Here is a 21653-nt window from a genome sequence, read left to right as displayed (position 1 = left end):
TCTTTCCACTGTGGAGACAAAGACAAAAGTGTTTGTCGATGTTTCTTACTTATTTCCAAGAAATTGTTTCTAACGAAGTATTTGAGTGGGAGGACAATGGAATTTGATAAGGTTTATGAACCTGAGCCTGATGATCAGAGTAGCGCAGCATCGGAAATGGTTCCGGAAGCGGCCATGACGATCATAGCTCCCATGTCTACAAAAGAGTTATAGTCATGGAGATCGAAATACACATTGAACCTTGTAGGTATGGTTTACTTTGTGATCAAATAAATGATTTGTGGACAAAGGATTGATTTTGAACAATAATGAACCAACTACATACAAAGAAGTTATGATGGGCCCTGACTCCTTTAAAATGGCTATGCGCCATGAAATCCAAGATAGGTGAATACTTTTTGAAAGTAAAAAGATCTATAAAATTAAATAGACTTGGATGCAATATCCTTGAATAAGCTCGACTTGTCGAAAAGACGTTTTACGACAAAGTTCAAAGAGTTGACTACGATAAGATTAGATCTTCCGTAGCAATGCTTATAGTCTATATGGATTATTCTAGTAGCCACTACATATTTCTTTTATGAGATATGTTAGTAGGATGGCAGAAATACATACCTTCCATAAGTGTGTATTAAGGATGTATACTAGATACAACCAAGAGTTTTGCTGGTCCGTGGAATACTAGATAGGTATACAAACTTCAATTGGATGAAGTGAGTATCGCGGAGTTGGAATCTTCACCGGATGAAATAGTCAAAGAGTTTTTGATTTCACCAGAAACGATGAAGATGCTTGCATTTGCAAGAAATTAAGTGGGAGCGCTGAGACATAGTTATAATATTATATGTGGCTGACATATCATTGATTATAAATGATGTAATTATATACTTGATGTGATTAAAAGGTTTCGTTGAGAATTAACTTCAATGAAAGGATATGGACTGAAACATATTTAGTGTCAAGATCTATGAAGATAGATTGAAACACATAATAAGTTTAAGTCAAAGTACATAGAATGAATATTGAAGTAGTTCAATATAAAGAAGGTGTTCTTTTCATGTGACGGTTTAGCAAGACTTGAGTGTATTTGACACTCGACGTGTAAAAACACATGAGTGATTTTAGATCACGAATAATATGTACAAAGTCAGATGTCCTGTGCTCTAAAGTGTTACGAGCATATACCAGAATGATTCATGCAATGATCATTGGACGACAGTAAGAATATCCCTGAGTGCTTTAGAAGAACCAAGGATATATATATATAGTTTTATATGGGGTAATGATAAACAAATCGCTGTAAGGTGTTGCACCGATATTAGTTTGGTCTCATATAAAAAAAATAAAATTTCAATCTCAATTAGGCTAAGTGTTGTTTAAAAGGTAGCACAATGAGCTAGAAGAAGTCTATGCTAGATTTAGATGAGTTCTATATATTGTGACGGATTCTACAAACAAAGGCAGAGTATGTCATTGTTTTTGACAATGACTGAGGATGTTAAGTCGAGGAGTTCTTCGAGAACTTGGTGTAGTTCCGATAGCGTCAGAACTTTGAAGCTATATTGTGTGTGATAATATTAGTGACATATTTCAGACCGCGGAATTAAGGTTCCACCAGAGGACTAAGCATATATAATGCCGACTCATTTGGAAAATGAGTGATGTGTTAAGACGCAAATGAATTGCAAAATACATACGTTTCTGAGCGTGTCAGATCCGTTGACTAAAACCTCTCCCGTGAGCAAAACATGATAAGCACCAGAAGGCCAAGGTGTTATATCTTTACAAATGTAAACTAGATTATTGACTCTAGTGCAAGTGGGAGACTGTTGGAGATATGCCCATGAGGCAATAATAAATTAGTTATTGTTATATCTTTGTGTTCATGATAAATGTTTACATCCCATGCTATAATTGTATTAACCGAAACATTGATACATGTGTGTTATGTAAACAACAAGGAGTCCCTAGTAAGCCTCTTGTATAACTAGCTTGTTGATTAATAGATGATCATGGTTTCGTGATCATGAACATTGGATGTTGTTAATAACAAGGTTATGTCATTGGGTGAATGATATAATGGACATACACCCAAATAAGCGTAGCATGAGATCAAGTCATTAAGTTCAACTTGCTATAAGCTTTCGATACATAGTTACCTAGTCCTTCGACCATGAGATCATGTAAATCACTTACACCGGAAGGGTACTTTGATTACATCAAACGCCATTGCGTAAATGGGTGGTTATAAAGATGGGGTTAAGTATTCGGACAGTGTGAGTTGAGGCATATGGATCAACAGTGGGATTTGTCCATCCTGATGACGGATAGATATACTCTGGGCCCTCTCGGTGGAATGTCGTCTGATTAGCTTGCAAGCATGTGATTGGATCACAAGAGATGACATACCACGGTAACGAGTAAAGAGTACTTGTTGGTAACGAGGTTGAACAAGGTATGGAGATACCGATGATCGAACCTCGGACAAGTAAAATATCGCGTGACAAAGGGAATTGGTATCGTATGTAAATGGTTCAATCGATCACTAAGTTATCGCTGAATGTGTGGGAGCCATTATGGATCTCCAGATCCCACTATTGGTTATTGGTCGGAGAGGAGTCTCGACCATCTCTACATAGTTCACGAACCGTAGGGTGACGCGCTTAAGGTTCGATGTCGCATAAGTAGATTCGGAATATGAGATGGAGACCGAAGTTTGTTCGGAGTCTCGGATGGGATCCAGGACATCACGAGGAGGTCCGGAATGGTCCGGAGAATAAGATTCATATAAGGGAAGTTGATTTCTAGGGTTCGGGAAAAGTTTCGGTATTTTGACCGGAGCTTCTAGAAGGTTCTAGAGGGCCACCGGTGGGCCCACCACCCCGGGAGGGGCCACATGGGCGCCACATGGCATGGTGGGTCCTGCCCACTATGACATGTAGGCCTAGGCCGGCCCACCCCTAGAGATAAGATCTATCTCTAATTTAAATGGTTTAAATCTAGAGATAAAATCTATCTCTAATTTAAAGTGTTTAAATTTAGAGATAAAATCTATCTCCAATTTAAAGTGTTTAAATTTAGAGATAAATGAAGAGGTGGGGCCAAGGGGGAAACCCTAGGCCGGCCTCCCCCCTATATAAAGAGGGGAGGGGGTGGCCGGCCACCACAACCCCAACACACCAAACCCTGGCCGCCCCCCTCTCCTCCTCCATAGAGCTGCTCCGGCTTGGCGAAGCCCTGCAGTTTTTCTCCTCCACCACCACCACCACGCCGTCGTGCTGCTGGGATTCCGAGGGGATCTACCACACCTCCGCTGCCCGCTGGAACGGGGAGAGGACGGGCTTCATCGACACCGTACGCACGACCGAGTACGGAAGTGCTGCCGGATTGCAGCACTGGATGATCGACTACATCAACAACGAGACCTAATCTCGTAGGCTTTGGAAATCTTCGAGGGTTAGTCTCACATACATCTCGTTGCTTCGATCTTCATAGATTAGATCTTGGCTTTTCCTAGATTGGATCTTGGTTTTGTTCTTGTTCACGGTAGAAAATTTTTGTTTTCTATGCAACGAACCCATCAACAATAGGCCAAGCATATGATACATAGATTAAACATGAATCTTAGTTGTCACTAAGAATTATATAGCACATGCATTCACTTTATCGCTAGTGAGGTAACAAAAGAATTGGTAAAGACCATAGTATATATGAGGCTTGCTATCATAACTCATTACTACCACCATGTTACTCCATCTAATACACACCATCCCCCACACATGCTCTTGCATACAAGTTTGATCAGCACAAGTAATAATGAACAGGGTAACAATATGCATCTATTAATACATCAAGAACACAATAAAGATTCAGATCTCATTGATCATCCAATAAAACAAAAGATCCACCACATAGGAATTACAAATATGGCCATACTCATGATAGGCAGCTCATATAGCATCTAAACAACATAGCACAAGAGAGATATATCAAGCTACCGCCACAAACCCATAGTCCAGAGGTGGACTACTCCCTCTTCATCATGGTGGCGGTGTTGATGATTTTGGAGAGGGTGGAGATGCAACCGGGCATGGCTCCGGCAGCGTTTCCCCTTCCAATCTTCGCAGGTTTAGCCTCAGTTTCGTGGTTTTAGTGTCTCCGCGCCACCTCCTCTGAGATATAGTGGTTTTTATGTCAAGCCCGTCAGTTTGAGATCAAAACGGATGGCTGCAGATGCTCTAGGAGAGAACGGGACATGGTGGTGCGGCCTAGGGTGGGGCCTACGCCACATGTGCTCGTTCGGGCCTCGTGGGCCCCTTTTGGTACTTATTCTTCTCATATTGTGTCTCTAGGGAAAATATTGAGTTCAGAAAAATCCTCGCTCCGTTTGAGTTCCATAAGGTCCCTGAAACTTAAAAATACACAAAACAAGGGTTTCATGTTCTGCAAAGTTATAAACCAATGAAAGGGGACCAATGGAAAATCCCCATAAATCAATGCAAAACTTGAATATAACATCTTATAACATGCAAATATGTTGGAATATATGACAATAAACTACAAAGTTTATGTATGCATTTTACATGCATCAAAGGCACCCTGCTCTGAATCCATCAATGCAAGGCTTTGAAAACATAAAAAACTTGCTAAAATAAACCTTGCCATCCTCTATTACCTCAGTATCTATCTCCACCACACTGCCAGGTGACCTCTTCTCCACCTCTGCTAGAAAACTATACAACATCCTAAATGTATTTCCAAAGCCACCATATAATGATTTCATTGCCCTTTGTTTTGCCTTCCACACTGTGGTATATTTTAGCACAACGGGTGCTGCTTTTCCAAGTCAATTTTAAGTTTGTTTGCTGTAGTGGTTGGTGTCTTGGTTAAAATGGGAGTAATCTTCTATGTGATCCAAAGCTGTGATGTCATCTTTGAAACTCTCTGTGAACTGGTCATACAAGTATGCTGATGTGAGATTTGATTTATTGTGATTGTATTTCCACCAGGTTGTCGTCTAGCTGATGTGTAACATTTGCAAGGATTGGCACTCACATCAAAACCTTGGCACCTAGCATAAAATTTCTTTTGATCAGTCCACATAGTCTTGGCCTTAAACTCATGTTTCACTTCATAGGTCTTGAAAGACATCCTAAAATCATTAATGCTTGGCCACAACTTCCCAACTTCAATGACAAGGTTCTCTTTATCGTACAACTTTAACATCTCATTAGCATCTGCATCATCTACATCATCTGCAGCCTCTTTCATCAGTTCTTCATCCACATCTTGAAGGACTGCATTTTTGTTAGCATCAGCATGCAAAGTAGTGTCATCCTTATCCTTATCTCTGCCATCAACTGGAATGCCAAACATTTTGGCCATCTCTGTGTCAGTTATTGGTGCAATGACCAAATATGTATGTTCTTCTAATTCTACCAAATACCAATCAACATAAACAACCTTTCTAGCACCATATGCATCTGCATCTGCATCAGCCACTATTTCTTCAGCTACAACTATCAGTAAGCATTGGCAACATCTTGTAATATCCCAGCACATAGGACAGACGAGGGGTAGATTTAGAAATGGGATGTGCATTTCATCGCAAAATGGGGGAAATTTTCGCACTTAATTGCATAAAACCTAAGAGTGATCGAGGTTTCTCTCTCGTTGCTATTAGGGTTAGAGCAATGTGAGTACTATGAATTTCGACATGACCTCTTTTGAAACTAGGGTTTTGGAGAGGCATTTGATTTGGTATTTGAATTTGAATTTCAATCATATTTGAAAGAAGTAAAACAACTCAATTAAATTTATAACTTATAATTCAAATACAAAGTCACATTAATACAACACAATTCATAAATGGAATATGAATAATACAATAAGCTCATAAATAAAACCTTGAGCTTTATTGATTTCACACACATAATACATTGTCATTACAGAATTCTTTATATTACAACAATTGGAATGTAAATAAAACAGAAATAAGAAAGTAAAATGGAAGATTACAACATTGAATTAATCCTATACTAAAATCTTCATAAGATCTTCATTTGATCTTCTCCAAGTCTTGTCCAAATTGAAACCTGCATAAGAAGCAACAAATAGAACTAGTTTGTCCAGTAACAAGTGTCAATGACACTTGGTCAGTAAAAATAAGAATAAAACCATCAGATAAGCCTTGGCAGGGGGATCAAGTCCCAACCAAAGCCAAAGGAGAGCCTCAGGATCTTTTCTCAATCATGAGCATGGTGAAACAAGGGCTGGACAGCACAACAACCAGCCACACAGGTACTGTCGACCAAGGAGAGTACCACCCTGTGCTATATATAGCACAATAGCTTAGAGATAGGGTTGAATCCTCCATAACAGCAAGAACAACAGCAAGAACACACCAGTCCCCTGGCTACTATCGAACGTGCGCCCGCGTGGTGGCCGCAGTCCCCTGTGTGGATGTCGCGTAGGATTTTGCGACCCTCCTCAGCGGTGACGCACCGCTGGAATACTCCAGAGATGCTGCGTTTGTAGAGCTCGTTGTTGATGATGGTGAAGGACTAGCATCGGCGCGTAATCATGCGCGCCTCCGTTTCATCCATTGGCAAGGCTTGTCGCTCGAGGTAGTTCATGTATGGCTCCGTCCAGTCCCCAGTGTCGGAGGCGACTGCGACAAGCACGGAGTCGGGTGTGGGTGGCTCGGCGATGTCGAACTCCCGAGGCACTCGCACCGATGGGTGAGTAAGGATGTCGAGGAAGACTCCCGGTGGGGGTGGTAGTCGCTTGGAGCCGAGCCTGGCGAGTGCGTCGGCCTCTTCGTTGTTGCGTCTATCGACCCACTCGACGACGTGCCCAGCGAAGCTGGCGCCGGCTTGGTCGACCGCCCTCTTGTAAGCGATCATGTTGGCGTCGGTGGCGTCGCAGGTGCCGGAGGTTTGGCTGGCGACGAGATCGGAGTCGCCAAAGCAGCGCAACCTTGTTGCGCCCATTTCCTTGGCGATGCGCATGCCATGGAGGAGTGCTTCGTACTCGGCCATGTTGTTGGTGCAGGGCTCGAATTGTAACTGCGGGACGTACCTCATGGTGTCGCCCTTTGGTGAGATGAGGACGATTCCTGCTCCTGCCCCTTCGAGGTTCTTGGAGCCGTCGAAGTAGAGGGTCCAATGCTTGAGGTCTGCCGGGGAAGTTGGCTGGTGTGCTTCCTCCCAGTCGACAAAGAAGTCGGCCAGTGCCTGGGATTTGATCGCGCGGCGTGGCTCGTATGTGATGTCGTGGACGCCGAGCTCGACTGCCCACTTGGCGACTCGACCGGTTGCATCGCGATTGAGGATGATGTCGGCGAGTGGCGTGGACGCGACGACCTTGATAGGGTGCTCGTGGAAGTAAGGGGCCAGCCGCCTCTGGGCTCTGAACACCGAGTAGACCAGCTTCTGGTAGTGTGGGTACCGTTGCTTGGACTCGGTGAGGGCTTCGCTGATGTAGTAGACTGGGCGCTGTACGAGTTGTTCCTTTCCCTCTTCTTTTCGCTCGACGACCATGATGGCGCTCACGGCTCGGTTGGATGCGGCGACGTAGAGGAGCATGGTCTCTTGTGGTAGAGGCGTGGCGAGGATGGGTGCGTTCCGCAAGGCATTTTGGAGATCTTCTAAGGCCTTTTGTGCTTCTTCCGTCCACTCGAAGGAGTCTGATTTCTTCAAGAGGCGGTAGAGTGGCATTGCCTTGTCGCCGAGTCGGGGGATGAAGCGACTGAGCACTGCGACTCGCCCGGCGAGTTTCTGTGCGTCGAGCAGGCAGGTCGGCCTTTTGGTCCGCATGACCGCCGAAGCTTTTTCTGGATTGGGCTCGATGCCTCGCTTGGAGACGACATAGCCGAGTAGTTGTCCCGAGGGGACTCCGAAGGTGCACTTCAGGGGATTGAGCTTGATCTTGTAGCGCCGGAGATTGGCGAAGGTCTCGGTTAGGTCGGCGACTAGGTCGTCCTGCCTGGTCGACTTGACAACCACATCATCGATGTAGACGTGGACGTTGTGCCCGATCTGGCTCTTGAGGCAGCTGTTCATGCACCGCTGGTAGGTGGCTCCGGCGTTCCTGAGGCCGAAGGTCATGGCGGTGTAGCAGTACGCGCCGAGTGGTGTGATGCATGCAGTTTTCTCCTGGTCCTCAACCGCCATCTTGATCTAGTTGTACCCGGAGTAGGCATCGAGGAAGAATAGCGACTCCGAGCCGGCGACTGCGTCGATGATTTGGTCGATTCGAGGGAGGACGAATGGGTCCTTAGGGCAGGCGCGATTGAGGCTTGTGTAATCTATACACAGACGCCATGTCTTGTGTGACGCCCCGGAACCGGTACCATGAGGATCCCAGCGAATCCGCCGAAATCCGCACGATATCGATTCAGAGACGCCCTCCGACACGACGTGCGCGACGAATCACACACGTGATGCCAGAGGAATTAACACGAGCGGTAACATTACAACAAGTTTACAATAGAGCCCACAAGAGACATATATTACAACAACGACTCCAACGAGTCAAGATACAAATATACAATACAAAGATCCAAATCATACAGAAGATCGAATACATCCGAGTACGGACAAGATACAAATTGGACTAAGAGTCCTGAAGATAACCAATGGCGTCCATAACCCTGCCCAGGCCAAGCCGGAAGGGTAACCTTGCTAACGTCGTCATCTTGTACCTGTCGAAGTCGGGCCATCGGTTGCCGACAAAAGGAAGGAAGCAAAGAGAAAGACAAAAGGCGAGAGTAAGTACCAAGGAACGAACTCCGGCACGTACTTAGCGAGACTAGAAATGGCTATGCTCGCCGGGCGAATATAAATATATATCGCCTGGGGCTATATGGTAGGTTTAGCGGCAGCAAAACTATAACCAATAGAGACACGCTACAACATCCGTCTATTCAGAGAAGATGAGAGAGCGCATAACTAACAGTTCTATACTCTGTAAACATAACACAGCCGATGTGTTCCCCCCTCGCAAGGAAGTACTTACAAAGGCACTCACTCGGTGGACAAGTTTTATTAGGTAACTGTTGTAGTAATGCTATATTACTAGACAAGTTATTAGCAAGTTATTAACAGCAACATCAAGGGTGTAAGTTGTTCTATGATCGAGCTATACAATTCCAAGTCATCCATAACCGCGGACACGGCTTATCGATAAGATGTACACCCTGCAGGGGTTGCCCAAATGTAACCATACGCATGCTCGACCCGCTTCTTACAGGCGATGTCTCACAACAAGACCGTTCCCAATTCAACAAGAAAGTCTAGGGGGGCCACCCGACTAAGCTACCCGTAACGAAGTCCGGCCGTACTCCGAGACGGACTCAGGGTTTGCGCCGGCAGCTAGGCGTGCGAACCACACGCTTCGCTAAACGTCCCGCAAGGTACAGTACAGAATATAAACACCCGAAGGCAACAGGAAGTAAACACCCAAAGGCAACAGTAAGTAAAGCATGGCATACATGTCATACATGGCATAGGCAAATAAAACCAAGGTTGTGGCCCCCTTTTCAACTGACTTGAGAAAAGGTAAAGGGTGAGGGGGGGGTCCCAATAATCGTCCCCACGTACGGGTAGAGCGCTCAATCTTGGAACAGATAACAAGAACTCGGGTCCTAGGGGACATTAGCGAGTCAAAGTTCCGATGCTTTCGCAAAGGGGCTCACAGATGCCTCTGCTTACAATTTTAGTTGTTAACAATTACATAAAGCATGTGTATCTCCAACAACTGATATAGCATGTGATAACCTCCCAATAACCCAACATATCCCGATAACAGATCGAGGTAAACAACAGATCCTAAACACGCCTACGACTCGCAAGGCTCAAACATCAAGCAACGGCTATGGATAAGGAATGATACATATAGGATTATTATGGTAACAAGTGGAATAGGACACGTGACTCGATAAAGAAGCGCATCATAAGGATAGCAGTGCGAGGGAGAGAAAAATGTAAAAATAGGTGAAGGAGGTGGGCTCGCCTGTGAAAAGCTGCAGAAGAACTTGTCGGAGAACTCGTCGTATCTCACCACACCACTTCGTGATCCTATCCGAGAAGAAGCAAATGCTGGAACACACATCGGATGCAGATCTTACTACTACGGCAGAAGAATCGGCATGATCAAGATGATATGCAGGTCATGGCAACGATGATGCGATGCACTTATCCAAATTAAGCGGAATCGGAATCCCGAACAAGCAATTATTAGGTTCGAGTTGTTTATCTACCCCGCATATTAATTGTTGTTAGCATGGCATAAACATGGCATGGGTGCGCTACGCAAAATTAAATGGAACCGGGATGAGATAACAATCCCGCACAATTCCATATTTAGTTATTAGGTGATTCACTATTTACCTGAACAACCCCATGATATGCGATGCGATGCAACATGTATGGTATGATGCAATCAAAGAAAGATGCAACAGGATAGATGCACATGTAAGAAAGATGCAACAAGATCAAAATAGCACATTTAGAAAATAGGGCTTATGGTCGGGGTCTCACGGTACCGAAACAAAGGTGGTCGCCGGGGCGGAGTGGAAGTGGTGGAAGTCGCCGATGTCGAGGAAGTAGTCGAAGCCGGGGTCTTCGGTCCATGTCGTCGCCTCCGCGTCGAAGTGGAAGTAGCCGATGCATCGGAGCCGCAGAAGTAGTCGGTGCGTCGAACGCCAGGAAGTAGACCTTGGCGGCGGCGGCGTCGGTGTCGAACTTGAGTCGGCGCCGAAGTCAGAGAGGCGGCGGCGGCGGTGAACGGGTGGTGGTCGCGCCGGAGTCGGAGAGGCGGCGTCGGTGGTGGAGTGGTGGTTGTGCCGGTAGATGGGTGAAAAGAACAGACACGGTCGCCGGGAAAACGGGGGCCAAAAGTCGAGCGGATATTTTGTCGAGCATGTGGCGGGCGCCAAAACGCGGGACAAAAACTGGACAAAAGTTGCGCCGGAAACTGCATGAGAAACGCTGCTGCGCTGTGCTGCTACTGCTGTGCCACTGTGCTGCTGATTTGCTGCTGCGGTTGCTGCGTGCGGTCGGCCACGTGGCGAGCTGGAGCGAGGCGGCTCGGGCGAGGCGGCGCGGCGCGCGAGCGTGGGGCCGGGCGCTGGCTGGAGCGGCGCATGCGCGCGCTGCTGGTGCGGTGGAGCTGGGGCGGTAGGTGGCGAGCGGCTCGGGCGGTAGGTGGCGGCTGGGTGGCTGGGCTTGGCGCGGGCGCGCGTGGCTGGGGCAGGTGGCGTGGTGTGAGCGGCGGGAGGCGAGCAGGCGCGCGGGAGGCAGCGGCCAGCGCGAGCTGAGCGGGCGTGCGGGCCGGCCGGGGGCAGGTGGCGGCTAGCGCGCCGCGGCTGCTGGCGTGCGTGGACGGGAGCGAGCTGGGCGGCGCGGGAGCAAGCTGGCGGCGGGCGCGCGGTGCGAGGCGACGCTGGCGACGGGCGCAGCGGCCGGCAACTCCCTCGCGCGCGGAAAGAAAAACGGCCGGCGGCCAGAGATTTTGGAACAACAAAAAAAAATGGACAAGATTTTGGAGCAGAATTTGGGGAAGAAAGGTGGAGATTTTTGGAGCAAAAGAGGGGATCTCAGATCTGATTTGGGGGCTAGGGTTTGGAGAGGAGGAAGAAGGGAGGGGAGCTGCCCTTAAATAGGCCAAGGTGGTAGGTGGGCTTGGGCTAGTTTTGGGCCAAAACTTTGTCAGGCTTTCGCCCACTTTTATTTAGCAAACGATAAAATAATTTTAGCACCACATTTTATTTAAAGTAACGGACCGGAAAAATGTTGTTTCGTTTTATTTTGCAATTAAGAGAAGAGCGGAGTGACGATATAATTTACCGGGGTATTTTAGCAAAACCAAAATAGGGTTTTTAATAAAATAACTTCGCGGTTGAAAATGTGCCAGAAAATATGCAGATGACGTCACGATGGCGCGAAAACCAAACGACAAACAAATCTAATTTGGAATATTTTCCGGGACGTTACAAACGACACCACTAACAAGGAATCTCGCCCCGAGATTCCACGCCATGGTACGGGGGAAGAGAGGTGGACTATCGGATCTTCTGGCGGTGTGTCGAACTCCTCGACACCACTAACAAGAAGTCTTGCTCCAGCTTGGGCGGTCGACACCACCAACAAGAAGTTGTTGTTTCATCGGCGATGATGTGCCACTCTCGAGAAACTCAGGTTGCAGATGAGCAGGCTCCATACAACAAACATGGAAGGAGTAACATTCACATTGATCCACCCATTCAAGTAACATGAGCGAATAATAAGGGTAGTCGGTATGGTCATGACTCCATCCCGCACTCGAAGTATTACTCTGCACATGAATAGGAGAATCGTGTAACCAACTCCCGGAATTCAGATTGGCGATCTTGATAAGCGTTGACAGCTAAGACTCGATGGGAACAGAGCACAAAGAGTTGAAGAAGGATCGCGGAACCAAAGATGATGTCACCGAAGCAGACAGAGGTAGCCGCCGGTGATGTTCTTCTGTCGGAAGGTCTTCAAAGATCGGTTCTATTAGGTTAAGGCAGAGATCGTCCAACCCACGTCGGATCCTAAGACTCAGAGAAGCAGATAAGAGAAGATCCAAAACTCGCAAAGGTAAGAGGAGAGAGAATATAGATAAGGAGAAAAACAGAGCTAATCAGATCTATCCAACGAGTTTTCGAAAATAGGTTTTGACACTCTAACTCAACGACCGTTGGCAAGGTTATCCTACAGGCTGGACTAGTGGGGTACCGTCAACCTGGCTCTGATACCAACTTGTGACGCCCCGGAACCGGTACCATGAGGATCCCAGCGAATCCGCCGAAATCCGCACGATATCGATTCAGAGACGCCCTCCGACACGACGTGCGCGACGAATCACACACGTGATGCCAGAGGAATTAACACGAGCGGTAACATTACAACAAGTTTACAATAGAGCCCACAAGAGACATATATTACAACAACGACTCCAACGAGTCAAGATACAAATATACAATACAAAGATCCAAATCATACAGAAGATCGAATACATCCGAGTACGGACAAGATACAAATTGGACTAAGAGTCCTGAAGATAACCAGTGGCGTCCATAACCCTGCCCAGGCCAAGCCGGAAGGGTAACCTTGCTAACGTCGTCATCTTGTACCTGTCGAAGTCGGGCCATCGGTTGCCGACAAAAGGAAGGAAGCAAAGAGAAAGACAAAAGGCGAGAGTAAGTACCAAGGAACGAACTCCGGCACGTACTTAGCGAGACTAGAAATGGCTATGCTCGCCGGGCGAATATAAATATATATCGCCTGGGGCTATATGGTAGGTTTAGCGGCAGCAAAACTATAACCAATAGAGACACGCTACAACATCCGTCTATTCAGAGAAGATGAGAGAGCGCATAACTAACAGTTCTATACTCTGTAAACATAACATAGCCGATGTGTTCCCCCCTCGCAAGGAAGTACTTACAAAGGCACTCACTCGGTGGACAAGTTTTATTAGGTAACCGTTGTAGTAATGCTATATTACTAGACAAGTTATTAGCAAGTTATTAACAGCAACATCAAGGGTGTAAGTTGTTCTATGATCGAGCTATACAATTCCAAGTCGTCCATAACCGCGGACACGGCTTATCGATAAGATGTACACCCTGCAGGGGTTGCCCAAATGTAACCATACGCATGCTCGACCCGCTTCTTACAGGCGATGTCTCACAACAAGACCGTTCCCAGTTCAACAAGAAAGTCTAGGGGGGCCACCCGACTAAGCTACCCGTAACGAAGTCCGGCCGTACTCCGAGACGGACTCAGGGTTTGCGCCGGCGGCTAGGCGTGCGAACCACACGCTTCGCTAAACGTCCCGCAATGTACAGTACAGAATATAAACACCCGAAGGCAACAGGAAGTAAACACCCGAAGGCAACAGGAAGTAAAGCATGGCATACATGTCATACATGGCATAGGCAAATAAAACCAAGGTTGTGGCCCCCTTTTCAACTGACTTGAGAAAAGGTAAAGGGTGAGGGGGGGTCCCAATAATCGTCCCCACGTACGGGTAGAGCGCTCAATCTCGGAACAGATAACAAGAACTCGGGTCCTAGGGGACATTAGCGAGTCAAAGTTCCGATGCTTTCGCAAAGGGGCTCACAGATGCCTCTGCTTACAATTTTAGTTGTTAACAATTACATAAAGCATGTGTATCTCCAACAACTGATATAGCATGTGATAACCTCCCAATAACCCAACATATCCCGATAACAGATCGAGGTAAACAACAGATCCTAAACACGCCTACGACTCGCAAGGCTCAAACATCAAGCAACGGCTATGGATAAGGAATGATACATATAGGATTATTATGGTAACAAGTGGAATAGGACACGTGACTCGATAAAGAAGCGCATCATAAGGATAGCAGTGCGAGGGAGAGCAAAATGTAAAAATAGGTGAAGGAGGTGGGCTCGCCTGTGAAAAGCTGCAGAAGAACTTGTCGGAGAACTCATCGTATCTCACCACACCACTTCGTGATCCTATCCGGGAAGAAGCAAATGCTGGAACACACATCGGATGCAGATCTTACTACTACGGCAGAAGAATCGGCATGATCAAGATGATATGCAGGTCATGGCAACGATGATGCGATGCACTTATCCAAATTAAGCAGAATCGGAATCCCGAACAAGCAATTATTAGGTTCGAGTTGTTTATCTACCCCGCATATTAATTGTTGTTAGCATGGCATAAACATGGCATGGGTGCGCTACGCAAAATTAAATGGAACCGGGATGAGATAACAATCCCGCACAATTCCATATTTAGTTATTAGGTGATTCACTATTTACCTGAACAACCCCATGATATGCGATGCGATGCAACATGTATGGTATGATGCAATCAAAGAAAGATGCAACAGGATAGATGCACATGTAAGAAAGATGCAACAAGATCAAAATAGCACATTTAGAAAATAGGGCTTATGGTCGGGGTCTCACGGTACCGAAACAAAGGTGGTCGCCGGGGCGGAGTGGAAGTAGCGGAAGTTGCCGATGTCGAGGAAGTAGTCGAAGCCGGGGTCTTCGGTCCATGTCGTCGCCTCCGCGTCGAAGTGGAAGTAGCCGATGCGTCGGAGCCGCAGAAGTAGTCGGTGCGTCGAACGCCAGGAAGTAGACCTTGGCGGCGGCGGCGTCGGTGTCGAACTTGAGTCGGCGCCGAAGTCAGAGAGGCGGCGGCGGTGAACGGGTGGTGGTCGCGCCGGAGTCGGAGAGGCGGCGTCGGTGGTGGAGTGGTGGTTGTGCCGGTAGATGGGTGAAAAGAACAGACACGGTCGCCGGGAAAACGGGGGCCAAAAGTCGAGCGGATATTTTGTCGAGCATGTGGCGGGCGCCAAAACGCGGGACAAAAACTGGACAAAAGTTGCGCCGGAAACTGCATGAGAAACGCTGTTGCGCTGTGCTGCTACTGCTGTGCCACTGTGCTGCTGATTTGCTGCTGCGGTTGCTGCGTGCGGTCGGCCACGTGGCGAGCTGGAGCGAGGCGGCTCGGGCGAGGCGGCGCGGCGCGCGAGCGTGGGGCCGGGCGCTGGCTGGAGCGGCGCATGCGCGCGGCTGCTGGTGCGGTGGAGCTGGGGCGGTAGGTGGCGAGCGGCTCGGGCGGTAGGTGGCGGCTGGGTGGCTGGGCTTGGCGCGGGCGCGCGTGGCTGGGGCAGGTGGCGTGGTGTGAGCGGCGGGAGGCGAGCAGCGCGCGGGGAGGCAGCGGCCAGCGCGAGCTGAGCGGGGCGTGCGGGCCGGCCGGGGCAGGTGGCGGCTAGCGCGCGCGCGGCTCTGTGGCGTGCGTGGACGGGAGCGAGCTGGGGCGGCGCGGGAGCAAGGCTGGCGAAGCGGGCGCGCGGTGCGAGGCGACGCTGGCGACGGGCGCAGCGGCCGGCAACTCCCTCGCACGCGGAAAGAAAAACGGCCGGCGGCCAGAGATTTTGGAACAACAAAAAAAAATGGACAAGATTTTGGAGCAGAATTTGGGGAAGAAAGGTGGAGATTTTTGGAGCAAAAAAGGGGATCTCAGATCTGATTTGGGGGCTAGGGTTTGGAGAGGAGGAAGAAGGGAGGGGAGCTGCCCTTAAATAGGCCAAGGTGGTAGGTGGGCTTGGGCTAGTTTTGGGCCAAAACTTTGTCAGGCTTTCGCCCACTTTTATTTAGCAAACGATAAAATAATTTTAGCACCACATTTTATTTAAAGTAACGGACCGGAAAAATGTTGTTTCGTTTTATTTTGCAATTAAGAGAAGAGCGGAGTGACGATATAATTTACCGGGGTATTTTAGCAAAACCAAAATAGGGTTTTTAATAAAATAACTTCGCGGTTGAAAATGTGCCAGAAAATATGCAGATGACGTCACGATGGCGCGAAAACCAAACGACAAACAAATCTAATTTGGAATATTTTCCGGGACGTTACATCTTGTTCTTTTTCAGCACCAGGACTGGGTTTGCCAGCCACTTGGGGTGCTTGATTTCCATGATAAAGCCGGCGGCCAGTAGCCGGTTCACCTCTTCAGCGATTGCGCGCCATCGTTCTTCGCCTACGGGTCGTAGCGTTTGTCTGACGGGACGCGCGGCGGGATCAACGTGGAGTTTGTGCTCGGCAAGTTCTCTCGGGACACCTGGCATATCAGAAGGTTTCCATGCAAAGATATCACGATTCTCACGGAGGAACTTGATGAGCGCACTTTCCTATTGGGCGGACAGGCCCGTCCCAATGGTAACCTGCCTACTCGAGTCATTTTCTACAAGATCTACTTGGCGAGTGTCCGTAGTTGGCTTGAAGGTCGCCGTGGACGAGTCGAGCTCCGTAGGCCTCTCCAGGATGGCGGGGTCGTTGTTGTCGACCGGGTACTTGGCGAGTTCGGCGACGTTGTCGCGTTCGGCGGTGATGACGGCGTCAGCGAGCTTGGCGCCGTTGTCCTCGCACTCCAGGGTGAGGTCTGGGTCGCCATGGACGGTGATGATGCCGCATGGCCCAGGCATCTTCATCATGTTATAGGCGTAGTGGGGCGTGGCCATGAACTTGGCGAACGCCTGGTGACCGAGGACACAGTGGTATGGGCTGCGGAAGTTGACCACCTCGAAGGAGATCCGCTCGGTGCGAAAGTTCGCCGGTGTACCGAAAGTCACCGGCAGCGTGACCTTGCCGATTGGGAATGCCTTTCACCCAGGGACGATGCCGTGGAAGGTGACGCTCGTCGTCTCAAGGCGCGAATCGGGCAGGCCGAGCCGCCGGAAGGTGTCGTAGTACATGATGTTGATGGAGCTCCCTCCATCCATCAGGGTCTTCGAGAGCCAGTACTCGGCGACCTTGGGTTTTACGATCAGGGCTACCCGCCCTGGGTACTCGATACGTGGAGCGTGGTCTTCGCGACTCCATGTGATGCTCTGCTCAGACCAGTTGAGCCAGCGGGGGACGTCCGTGACGACTGCGTTGACAGCTACGGCGCGAGTGACAAGGGATTAACTTATCAATGCCTACGGATTGTAGACTAGGGTTTAGTTGGAAGTAGAGGGCAAGTAGATCTCGAAGGTTTCAGCCGAAAAGTACTCGACGATTATGAAAACTAGGGTTACGTGAAACAATGAATCGATCCTCTCTTTGTCCCTCGACTCCCCCTTATATAGGAGGCGGAGCCGAGGGATTCGTAATACACAAGTTACAGAGTCCGGGAAGGTTTCTAACTTATCCCGTAAGATTACAAGTCTATATTTCCTAATACAACTCTATCTTTCCTTAACAATATCTTGGGCTTCCGAATCTTATATTCTTCGAGTCGTGGGCCTTCAGTAAACCCCGGGTACCATCTTTGGCAGGCCCATTGGGGATGCCTATGTCAGCGAGCGAGGACCTTCTTGTCGTGGCGGTCGCCGACCCCGGTGAAGGTGTGAAGGGAGCCGACGCTGCGGCCGAATCCGTCCTCCTTGTGCTGATCCTGGTCTTTGTTGCGATCTTTGTTCTGGTCGCCGCCGCCGTTTTCCTTGGCGCGGCGGGCCTTCTCTATCTGCTTCAGGGAGAAGCAATTTGCCGTCGTGTGCGTGGAGGGCTTGCCTTCCCTGCTGTGGTAGATGCACGGGGCATCCAGCAAGCTGTGCGCGTCGAACCTTTTGCCTGGGGGCGGTCTTCTCTCGGGCCGCGGTTGTCACGGCGGGAGTATTTCTGATCGCGCTGCCCGTAGTCGGCGTTGACGACGAACTCGGCGTGGCCGCCGTCGGCTTGGTGCTTGCCGTTGCTTGGGCGAGTGTTGAAGCGATAGTCGTCGCGGCGAGTGTCGGTTCGAATGGGGCGGCGATTGCGCCGCTGCCCGAACTTGTCGTCCGAGTCGATCGTGGGATCTTCGTCGGCGTAGCGCTGAGCGATGTCGAACAGCTCGGCGATGGAGATGTTGTCCCTGCTGATGCGCCGTAGATTGGCGCCGAGGGGCTCATATCGGCAACACCGCCGGAAGCAGTAGATCGCCGTGTCCGTGCTGATGCCGCTGGAGGTCGTCCACATGTCCTGCCAGCGTTGCACCCACCGGCGAGTCGATTCGCGGGGGCCCTGTATGCAGCGATCCAGGTCCTCGATGGTGGTGGCGCGGGTGTACGCGCTTGCGAAGTGCTGGATGAAGGCAGCGCGGGCTTCTTCCCACGAGTCGATGCTGTTTGGGGTGAGAGTGTTGAACCAGTGGTGATTCACTCCATCCATCATGAGGGGCAGGTAGCGGGCGGCGAGTAGCTCGGAGTATCCTTGGATGCCCATTGCCATCATGTACGAGTCGATCCAGACCGTGGGATCGATGTGTGTGTCGTACTTCTCGATGTCGCGGGGGCCCTTGAACCCCGGAGGATAAGGTTCGCCTCTTATCATGGGGCCGAAGCATGTTGGGCCGACCCGGTTGAACGCGCTCTGGCGTGGCGGCTCCTCTCTGTAGTCTGCGTCCAGGCGATTGCGGGCGCGCCATGCCTAGTCGTTGACGATGTGAGTGCGTGCGTCGATTGGCTGCCCGTTGGCAGCCACCATCGCGCGCGGGGGGCGCGGCTCAACTCGGTTGTTGGTCGAGTGGGCGGCGCGCGGCGCCAGAGGTGGGCAGTTGTTGGCGTTGGCGACTGCGCGGTTGGCTGCTGCAGACGACGCAGCGCGACTGGCCGAAGAGCGCGAGTACAGCCGCCCCTGGGAGTCCGCCGCGGCGTGTTGCTGCTCGAGGGCCTTGGCGACCAAGGCCTTGGCGTGCTGGACGTAGAGTGCGCCCTCCCCCGTGTCGGGGAGGTTGGCGAGGGCGGCCTGGGCGGCAGCGACATTGTCTGCCGGTGACGAGTGGAGGGGCAATCCTTTGGTGTCGACTTCTACGCGAGGAGCCGGCCGGCCTTCAGGTGGTGGTGGTGGCGGGGGTGGTGGTGGCGCGCCGTGCGCCGCTCGGTCGGAGGCGGTTCGGCTCGATTCCGGGACGCCGTGGTTCTGGATTTGGGCGACTCGGATATCTCCGTCCGGGTCGTCGAAGTTGAGGCGGCGCTGGGAAAACCCTGCTCCCGGGCGCGCTCCATGCGCAGGCGATTGCGCTGCTGGCGATACTGCGAAACAGCCCGCACCGAATCTTGCTCAAGGCGGAACTTCTGCCGCTCGGCTAGTTCCTTCTTCCTCTGCACTTCCAGGGCCACCCGATGCCCCTCGATCTCGGTGGCGTCGGCGGTCGCGGGGAGGGGCGTGGAGAAGGGGTCGACTGGAGGGGGAGGCGCTTTGTCACCAGTCGCCATGAAAACGGCGGTGGGATACTGGTATCCCGGGGCGTCGACGGAGTCGGACTCCGAGTCACCGTCGGAGAGGGGGAGGGTGGAGTTGTCCTCGAAGTCGCTCGGGTTGGAGACTAGGGTGATGGAGTCCCCAAGTGACGCCGCGACGATGGATCCGGCAGCCGACATCGCGGCCGCCGAATCGGCGTCGTCCTCCAGCGCCGACTCGCCCTCGGTGTACACTTCGTTGGAGAGAGGGTGGGTGGCGGTGAGGAGCTGCCCCGGCGCGTAGGGGTCGCGCAGCTTGCCGGGGCGGACCTCGGTGGGGTCGCTGACGCCGGCGAGCCCGACGAAGAGGTTGATCGTGCCGACCGGCACCATCCAAGCGTGGGAGAGGGGCGATGGAGCCGGGTGGTAGGTGCTCGGCTGGATGTGGAAGAAGTTGCCCGTGGCGATCATCCTGCCGGAGGCAACCGCCCGGCAAACTGGCGAGTAGGGCCTCGCCGCAGCTCGGAGGCCTGATGTCCCATGCCCCACGGTGGGCGCCACTGTCGTGGATGTGACCACGGCAGGTGCTACAGGGTGTAGCACTTCGTTGATGCGGGAGCAAGAAGACATGGCCAAGTGCGGAACGAGGTACACAGGACGCATGGTTTTACCCAGGTTCAGCCCCTCCGGAGAGTAAAAGGCCTACGTCCTGCTAGATCTTATTGCTCAGTGGGGAATTGCAATGGGGGGGCTCAGTCGGCGGCTACGCAAAGAGCTATGAGCGGAGATTGGATCTCAGATGGTTTGTCTTCTAGGGTTTAGCTCGGGGGTTTATATGGACACCCCCGACCTAGGGTTACATGGAGATAAGTTCGAATCATATCAGTTGCTAATGATCCGGGATTCGTTGCTCTTCATCCAAGTAATCTCCGTCTCCAGTCGCATGGGCCTCCCGTCCAGCCGGCCCATCTGAAGACTCCAGCCCAGTCGCCCGATGGCCTGGGGGGTCCTGTCGCCCAGTCGCACCAGGGACCCGGGGGCCCGGTCGCTCGGGGCGACTGGAACTCTTCCTGAGCCCCACTCTCCATGACGAGTGAGACTGGCAACATACCCCCTAGGGCACATCCCCATCACCTAGTGAGAGAAGCATGAGCAACTTCAAGCTCCTTCTTTGAAGCATCAAGCTCTTGGCCCAATAATTGAGCCCTTTCAATAGTTTCTAGGTCCTTAACTTTATCTAATTCAAAAGTTTCAATTTGTTGTTTAAGGCCTTGAGATATGCACCTTTCGTTTTTCAGCTCTTGTCTTAGGAGATTGAATCTCCGTTCTTCATCATTCAAATGATATTCTAATTCCTCAATGGACTCATCCCTTTCTTTGAGGGAGTCCATCAAGTAATCAAATTTGACAAGAGCATCACCACGAAGGGTGCATCTAACTTTGTAAAGTTCCTTTTGCATAGCCATCTCATCTTGATTTTCAGTTTCATCATCTAGAACACTAGATAGGGAAGGTGGGGGTTCCATTACCTTGGTTTCCCTTGCCATTAGACAAGAGCCGATGATTGTAGAGGAGAGAGAGTCATCGGAGTCATCATCCTGAGTTGTTCTTGCCATGAAGGATGAACCAATATCATTCGGAGTTGAGGACTCTGTGGAGTAGTCCTTGGAGTAGTCATATGTGAAGAGTGACCTGGGTTTGGAGAAAGCCAAACCAGCCACTCCGGCCTCCTTCTCCTCATCTTTTTCCTCTTTATCGGAAATGTACTTAGCCCCAACAAAGGCTCTTCCCTTGTTCTTCTTGTATCGTTCATTGATTGGGTTTGGCTTCAATCTTGGCTTGACCCCTTTGACAAACTTTGGCTTGTCTACCCTTTTTTCATAAGGGCACTCATTTGCAAAGTGGCTATCTTCAT

General features: G+C 50.3%; 1 protein-coding gene and 2 long non-coding RNA genes across 3 annotated transcripts in view; 1 reads left to right on the top strand and 2 right to left on the bottom strand.

Annotated features, from left to right (window-relative positions):
- The window catches only part of LOC127326849 (uncharacterized), a 152928-nt gene that overhangs the window by 54454 nt on the left and 76821 nt on the right, over positions 1-21653 (top strand). The gene's annotated exons all lie outside the window — the stretch shown is intronic.
- On the bottom strand, positions 8484-10149 carry LOC139832229 (uncharacterized). The gene is made up of 2 exons (XR_011746959.1): positions 10015-10149; positions 8484-8704 (listed from the first exon to the last, which is right to left on the bottom strand). It is a non-coding gene; the product is annotated as an uncharacterized lncRNA (long non-coding RNA).
- On the bottom strand, positions 12948-14553 carry LOC139832228 (uncharacterized). Its single transcript, XR_011746958.1, has 2 exons — positions 14469-14553; positions 12948-13159 (listed from the first exon to the last, which is right to left on the bottom strand). It is a non-coding gene; the product is annotated as an uncharacterized lncRNA (long non-coding RNA).

Source organism: Lolium perenne, chromosome 6, assembly GCF_019359855.2.
Source record: "Lolium perenne isolate Kyuss_39 chromosome 6, Kyuss_2.0, whole genome shotgun sequence".
NCBI lineage: Eukaryota > Viridiplantae > Streptophyta > Magnoliopsida > Poales > Poaceae > Lolium > Lolium perenne.
The sequence above is the reverse complement of the archived record's forward strand: the minus strand, read 5'-3'. Positions and strand labels throughout refer to the sequence as shown.